At 37.3% G+C, this 7825-nt stretch overlaps 1 non-coding gene across 1 annotated transcript; it reads left to right on the forward strand.

The window, feature by feature from the left end:
- The first annotated feature begins 6795 nt into the window (after positions 1-6795).
- trnae-uuc lies at positions 6796-6867 on the forward strand. Its single transcript has one exon. It is a non-coding gene; the product is annotated as a tRNA-Glu (tRNA).
- Positions 6868-7825: the final 958 nt, after the last annotated feature.

Below are 7825 nucleotides of genomic sequence, written 5' to 3' on the forward strand. Positions count from 1 at the left end.
GCCAGGATCACAATCATTATCTCAGACCATAAGGACTTTTATTTGCTTTGGCAACGGAGCTAAAGGCTTGGAACAATTGAGCCTAAAGATGATTAATGCTGGTGACCAGGCCATGGTGAACCCATTAAAATAAAAGGTGAGCCAAATGAGATAATGAGGACCAAAAAAAAAGGAAGGCGCTGAGCTCTGTCAGGGTTTTCCTATAGAGCAGAAGTTCCTTGGGGAAAACTCTTAGCTCATTAGGTGCCGATTAGTTTTAGACCCAGCTGTGAATGTCACTACTGTGTAGTAGGTAATGATTGTAAATGTATTGGCGCTCTGTAATTGTGTTTTATGAGCAAATCAAATTTCCGCTAAATAACCAGAACGACTCGGTGCAGCTGCGGTTGCTCGTTTGTCGTCTTTAAACCTTGCAATTTGAGGATTTTCTCGTTGTTCGGGCCTTTAAGCGTCTTACGTGTTCATGATGGGAATCTAAACATCTACATGTTGCAGCAGAAATCCAGAAGATTTGTCTAAACAGGTGATGTTTTGTCCAGATTTCTTTCTTATTAAAATGGTGGCAAAATAAACAAGCCACATGCATATAAAAAGTGAAAACACATATATACATTTACTTTACTTATAAAGGGGAGTGTAGATTGGAAATATATATATATAATTTGGCAAAGATTTCTTTATAAGATTAAATTAATGTATTTGTTTGTTTGCTTGTTTATTTATTTATTGCCTTACATTATTTTATGATACACTTTCAAAAGCTAAAATCCTTTTACCTCAAAGGCACGTAGTATAAAATGGACAGAAGTTGCCTTTAGAGTGTAATATCTGTTCTTCAGTAATACAAGTTGAGTAAAAAATAGCCAAAGTATTGAAAAAAACAGCAATTTTTTTATAACAGCCCCTGTGCAAGCTGTTCAGTATGCATTAGAGAGCATGTGTAATGGCTTTAAGGTGTATAAACAGTCATCCTGCTTCTATTCAACCACTTGTCACTTTCAAAGCCAGGGATAAGACATATATTGAAAATGGGCAACTAAAGGGCACCAGGTTTTTATACACTGGAAAATATATGAACCCGCAATCCGCTTATTCTAAGAGGCACAGTGTTCGCATAGCCTGCAAAATGAGGAGCAAAGGTGAGTACAGAGGACTCTCATCGTTCATTGAGTGTATGTGAGCACATAGTGCAGCTAAAAAAAAACCCTTCCAAAACATTTTTTCCTTTCCTGCAATACTGTGTAAAAGAAGTCAGTTTTGATTTATGTTATAGTTTCTCAACCTTGGGGTCCTGATTTTCGACAAACGTGGGATCTCCTGAGATATGGAATGAACTTCAGGAGTTTTTTCCCTCAACCGTTATGTACAATAGAGCATAAAAATGTTATTAAAAATAATAACTCAAACTCAGAATATTATTAAACAGTACAGCACACAGTATGTGGAAGTAAGAATTTCATTGGAATATCAAATATGAAGTCGTAATCCAGATTAAAGAGTGACAAAATGGACAAAATCCTCATAATCTAGTGGAACATCTTCCTATAAAAGTGGACGTTATTATAAAAGCAAATGTGGAGTAAGTGTAAAATGGGATGTTCAAAAACATACACATTTTTTATCCATATTGTTGAAGTTAGTGTTCTGAGTAATCTGGATTATGACTCAATATTTTATCTCACAAAGATTGTTAATCCAATAAAATTCTTATTTCTTTTCATTCAATATGTTTAAGTGACTGAAAAAGAAAAATACATTTTGTTTTGTTGTTATTGTTGAATCTATGCATCAAATTGAATGATTCTTTTTTTTTCTTATTTGGTCAATGATTGGGTCCAAGTTGGGAACAAGTGATGTGGTGCAGCAGAAGCTTCTCTCAATGTGGGTTCATGGGTAATTGTCTGAATAGCACTTGATTTGATTGACAGCTTCTCCTTTGGGCACATGGTTAAGAATAATAAGAAGCGACATGCTAATGAACCTCTGCGAACCCTCGGCATTTGCCAGGGTTGCTAATCAATTAGAAGAGTGGTTACAAGAGATAAATAAGAATTTTCAATATTCAGTATGTAGTGTTGAGAGATTTTGGACATAATATTACATCGTAAGAAGAGGACGTGTGTGTCGGATTCCCATTTGCTGTCTCATGGGACATTGTATTATATGTAAGGAAAAACAATGATTCACAAATCTTATAAATCCATATTTTATTCACAAAAAAACAAAAAACATCAAATGTTTAAACTGAGAATAAGGAAAAAAGAAATTGGGACAGGGCCAGGTTTTTGAACCAATGGTATGGTTCAAAACTGATCCTACTACAGCACATGAATAGCTGAAGTTAAAATTCTTGAAGTCGAAAAGTCTAGAAAATAAATTGAAATTGGAAATAAAATGTTCATTCATGCTCATGATAGAAACTATTGTCCAATCATGCAAATCCTTGCATAACGTCTCTCTATTTTAAAGTAAACATGTGTGTACAATCAAAAGAGCAATATTTATTTTTATTGTTACACAACTCTGAAACTGGAGGCTCCTTTAATAAATTCAGAGGACAAGTTTCCTTAGAGAAAACCGCACCACAAACAATGGCCACAAAGTGATTTGCAAGTTGGTGAGTTTCAAGTGAGTACTTTTTAATAATATTCAGAATTCAGTATCGGTGGGACAACAATAAACATAATCCTTTAGAAATGTGGTGCCTGCCAGAGCTCATAATGAGCCAAGCCTCCATTTTGTCTTTGCATAATGCTTCTTTGTTAGATAAGAGAGGTGCTTTCTGTAAGTACGACACAGAACAGAGTGTCAAACTCTTAATTAAAGCCCAAAGTCATGGTCTCCAGTGCGTCCTCCTCCAGGGACTGATAACACTGCAAAGAAAGCTCTCTAATGTAAGTTGATGTGATAAACTCTATTGTTATTGAACGCAGGACTGAGTCACGCTCATGATGCTAGTAATGAAATAAAGATGCTCACTCCAAAGTTCATGGTAATTAGATTTTTTTTTTTTCGGGTGGTTAAATATTAAATTTCCTGAAGATGAAGCTGAAATAAATGGAGTGTTTAGCCAAAATACACAGGAAATAAAATGAGAGAAAGTTGTATTGTGATTCATAATGAAGCAGGATGTTAACGCGTATGCATAGTGAAACCTTTATTAACGGCTTTCCGATAGAGGGGTCAGAAAACAGAACACAAACAAACAGAGAATTCATGAGCCAAAAGTAATGCAAATAAACAGATAAGAAACATATTAAACAAAGCTTACAATGCAATGGGTAAGACTTTGCATAAAGACAGACATACTTGCGTATTAGTTAACGAATAAGGATTCACAGTGGTGGGCCGTCAGAGATAGCAAAGCGTTCTCTGCTGGCCTAAACTGAGAATCAGTGACTTGTTCATTTACAGTACAGACCAAAAGAGTTTTCTTTATTTTCATGACTATCAAAACTATGAATTAACACATGTGGAATTATATATGGAATTATATACATAACAAAAAAGTGTGAAACAACTGAAAAATGTCATATTGTAGGTTCTTCATAATAGCCACCTTTTGCTTTGATTACTGCTTTGCACACTCTTGGCATTCTCTTGATGAGCTTCAAGAGGTAGCCACCTGAAATGGTCTTCCAACAGTCTTGAAGGAGTTCCCTGAGAGATGCTTGGCACTTGTTGGCCCTTTTGCCTTCACTCTGCGGTCCAGCTCACCCCTAAACCATCTCGATTGGGTTCAGGTCCGGTGACTGTGGAGGCCAGGTCATCTGGCGCAGCACCCCATCACTCTCCTTCTTGGTCAAATAGCCCTTGATGCCTTCAGTCATGAAAATAAAGAAAACTCTTTGAATGAGAAGGTGTGTCCAAACTTTTGGTCTGTACTGTATATGTATTAAATGATTCCCAATAGTCTATTCTCTTCATTTCATAGCGTTTTTTCTTGGATGCACTGCTTCTAGGAGCAGGTCCACCGATTGAAAGTTTATGTTGGAGTTTCTATTCAATCAGATTTCAGCCATCACATAACAGAAGCCTTTTATTATTATAAACTATATTATGCCTTAAGCTGTTGCTTTAACCAATCAGTTTGTGATCTGTCCACTTAGAGGGTCTTGTGTGCATTTTCCCATACTTTGTTTGGATGGTCAGGGCGTGTGCTACTCAGATTTCGCAACCGGCATCTGCTGCAGACCAGACGACCTAAAATATCTTCGTGTATTTGATAGCTGGTTTTTTTTTCCTTCCACAATGGCTGACAAAGGAGAAGAAATTCATTTGGTGGCAGATACACTTACAAAGACATTTACGAGACGGACTTTTCAAGAAAAGCAGGTCAGCCAAAACAATTCAAAACAAATGTTAAGCTTTTTCAAGAACCATTTATACTTTTGCATTTTCTTTCCTGTGGAATGCTTCTTCTAGAGATGATGTATATGGTGCAGCTGTGGCTGCAGTGAAAGGAGACATCTTGAATTGTGTTCATTGTGTTTCTTGCTTTAGTAATGGCATTTATTCTCACTATATGAGATACCTGTCTGTGATGCAGCGCTCTGCGTTTCCCTATAATATTGATGGTTTCTGGAGCTGAGTCATAATGATGGTATTAAGAGGTGCATTGATCCAAGTAGGACACCCCTGAAGGCATGGGTGTGAAATGAGGATTTATAAGTTGTATAACTTTAAACAAGTCCACAGTGAGTTAATAACGTGAGACGTTATTAAAGAAGCACCTTAGCATCTAGCCAGTTAGTCATACTAAATAGCATCAGCTGTCATAAAAATAAATCGCACTTGTTAAACTGATCTAAACATGTTTTTCACAAGCATTTGTCCCACTACTGGCAATGGAAAAGTTAATGTTACAAACATTAAGCAGAAAGTCTTTATTTTTGACCTTTAGGAAGCAGAGGTATGCTTTAATTAAAGTGTGTTATGTGTTTTTCTACTTGTGGACACTCTGGCACAGTAGTAGAGGACACAGTGTTACACTGAACTGATGGAGGAACTCAAGAGAAAAAGAGGTCAGCTCAAAGCCCACCCACAGAGAAAACTGATAGGTCTAGACTAATCAAAATGTGTCCTCAGTCACATTGTCTTGTCACTCAGCTTTTCCAAAGCCTTTCTCTTAATGGGAATTTTCTGGTCTTTATCGCTTTCTGGCTCTCAATCTCTCTAAAAACTCGATTTCTGGGATATTGTATATAATTTCCATGTGTCAGGGAACAGATATAAATATGCAGGACACTCTCAGAAAATTTGGATGGTCTAAGAATAGTAGTGAAACAACCTGTCTAGCTTCTTGAAAGCTTTACCATCCCTATCAACAACTACATACAGGTCATTTGAGCTCTGCATGTCATTGAAGCAAATAATTTATTAGGCGCTCTCAAACAAAACCTGTCACAATCTTCACGTATTTCAACTTGCCTTGCAAAAATGCTGATCAAGCAGTTACCCCCCATCTCAGGACTCAGCGATGCGACTCACACGCGTTTTCCTCCTGTCCTTTCATCTCCTTTCTCCTTTTCAGACATGTCAGTCGCACCTGAACGATCTTTTGCTTTATTGCGCAAATGTTTTCCTGTTTCAATCTCAACCAGCGATGAATTCCTGGACTCATATGGATACCACAATTTTTTTTTTCCTCCAGCACTCAAAAGGCTTCCCTTTTATTTGCTCTCTGCTGACTTTCTTGTCTGAAGAGGCGATTTGTCGAGCCACGATTTCAATCCAATTTGTTCTCGAACATTCTAGAGTCGTTTGAAGCAATAGATGCTCCATTCTCATTCGGGCATGATGTGAAATTTAATTTCGCAAAGCCTCTTTGAAGGCAGCTGTTGCCGATGGAAGCCAGACTCCTATTTCATAGTGTGATCTCAGAAAATACTTTATTGAGTTTTTTGGAGCTGTGCCTCTTGGCTAATGATAGCTATTATTTGACATAGTACCATGATGCAAGATTGGATGGCGTTTAATGGGCATTTTATTACAGAAATATTTAAGGATAAGAGTCATATTTTTTACTGTTTTATCGAATAGTGTTTCCTCCCTGGGAGAAGCGGCGACCTCAATTATTTACTTTATTTAAAAGCGAACAGATATTTAGAACCATGATTAAAAATTGGCGCATGCAATTCATTAATGGAAGATTCTCTCTTGTCAGTCCCAATTAACTGAACTTTTGTTGTTACCGTGGTTTATTGATAATAATTTGAACTGAAGTGTGATCTATAGAAATGCAACACATCGTGCCAGGGCATTGTTATTATTATTATCCATAGGAAAGATGACGATCAATTATAAAAGCAATAAATGATTTGTATACTCAAGCGATATTTTGCGTTTGCTTTTATAAAATTCCAGAAAATAGAAATTATTATTGAATACCTGACATGACCTATTTTTATTTTTTGCACCGTTGATGAAAAATTTCCAAAAAAAACACCACAGCTGAATAGAGCGTTGCACACAAAATGGTTGACATCATGCAGAAAAGTGTAGTAAAGTAAAGTAAACGAATTTGATTTGTAATACAGACAGTAAAAATATATCAATTTCATCTCTGTTTTAGTTTAGTTTAATTACAGTCCAAATCTCCCTTCATAAATCATGGGTAAAACTCGTCACAGTAACCGAATGGATCTTTAGACTGTTTATATGGAACCATTCTCACGAGTCCTAGTGGTCTCCAATTAAAGAGAACTCCATCCAGAGAGAGGGTGTCAGGATGACTGAACAATTTCTCTGGAACTTCCTTCTTATTTTGCTTCCTAATGTAATTATACATGTGGGTCCCTGGTGGTCTAGTGGTTAGGATGCGGCGCCTTCACCGCTGCGGCCCGGGTTCGATCCCCGGTCAGGGAACCAACCCCAGCCACTCTTAGTGCCGGTTCCAAACCCGGATAAATGGGGAGGGTTGCATTAGGAAGGGCATCCAGCGTAAAACATGTGGATGATCCGCTGTGGCGACCCCTAATGGGAGAAGCCGAAAGAAAGTTTAATGTAATTATACATGTATAATTTTAGCTTAGATTCCATTTAACTTCATTGTCACTCTCAGAATACAAGTACAGAAACAATAAAATGCAGTTAGAATCGTATAATCGTAGAATAGAATAGTGCTTCAGTGGTGTCCTACCTCGTCAATCCACCTTTTCAAACCATCATGATGCCACAAATATAGAAATCATCAATGTTACAGAGAAACGCAGTATAACAGAGAGCTGCATCACAGACAGGAATCTCATACAGTGAGAATAAATGGCATTACTAAAGCACGAAACCCAATGAACACAGTTCAACAAGTCTCCTTTTACTCCAGTCACAGCTGCACCACCTGCATACCTGCATCATCTCTGCATCAATATTAACCTCAGGTTTTTCCTCCGTTTTTGTGCATTTTTCCGTGCATTACGGTTTTCCTGACGATTAGAAATGAAGGCAACGTGTGTTTTTGTGCAATTTCTACAGGAAAGAAAACGCAAAAGTATAAATGGTTGGTGAAAAAGCTTAACTGTTTTGAACTGTTTTGGCCGAACTTCTCTCACGATTTCCAAATAATTTCTTTCCCTCTGTCAATCATTGTGGAATAAAGAAAACAGCTAATAAATCCACAAGAATATATCTGAGCTTGTGCAGTTTGATGCGGTTCGCTGGCTGATGTTTTTGGATGCCTTCTAGGGGGCCTTGGAGTTAGCAAGTCACAATCTGATTGGTTAAAGCAACAGCCTTAGCTAACTGAACACGTAATGTGATGGCTGAAATCTGACATTAGAAACTCCAACGTATACAGAAACTCGGGTGCACTGTTTAAGTTTTAATT

Source organism: Silurus meridionalis, chromosome 15 (genome assembly GCF_014805685.1).
Source record: "Silurus meridionalis isolate SWU-2019-XX chromosome 15, ASM1480568v1, whole genome shotgun sequence".
In the NCBI taxonomy this organism is placed as follows: domain Eukaryota; kingdom Metazoa; phylum Chordata; class Actinopteri; order Siluriformes; family Siluridae; genus Silurus; species Silurus meridionalis.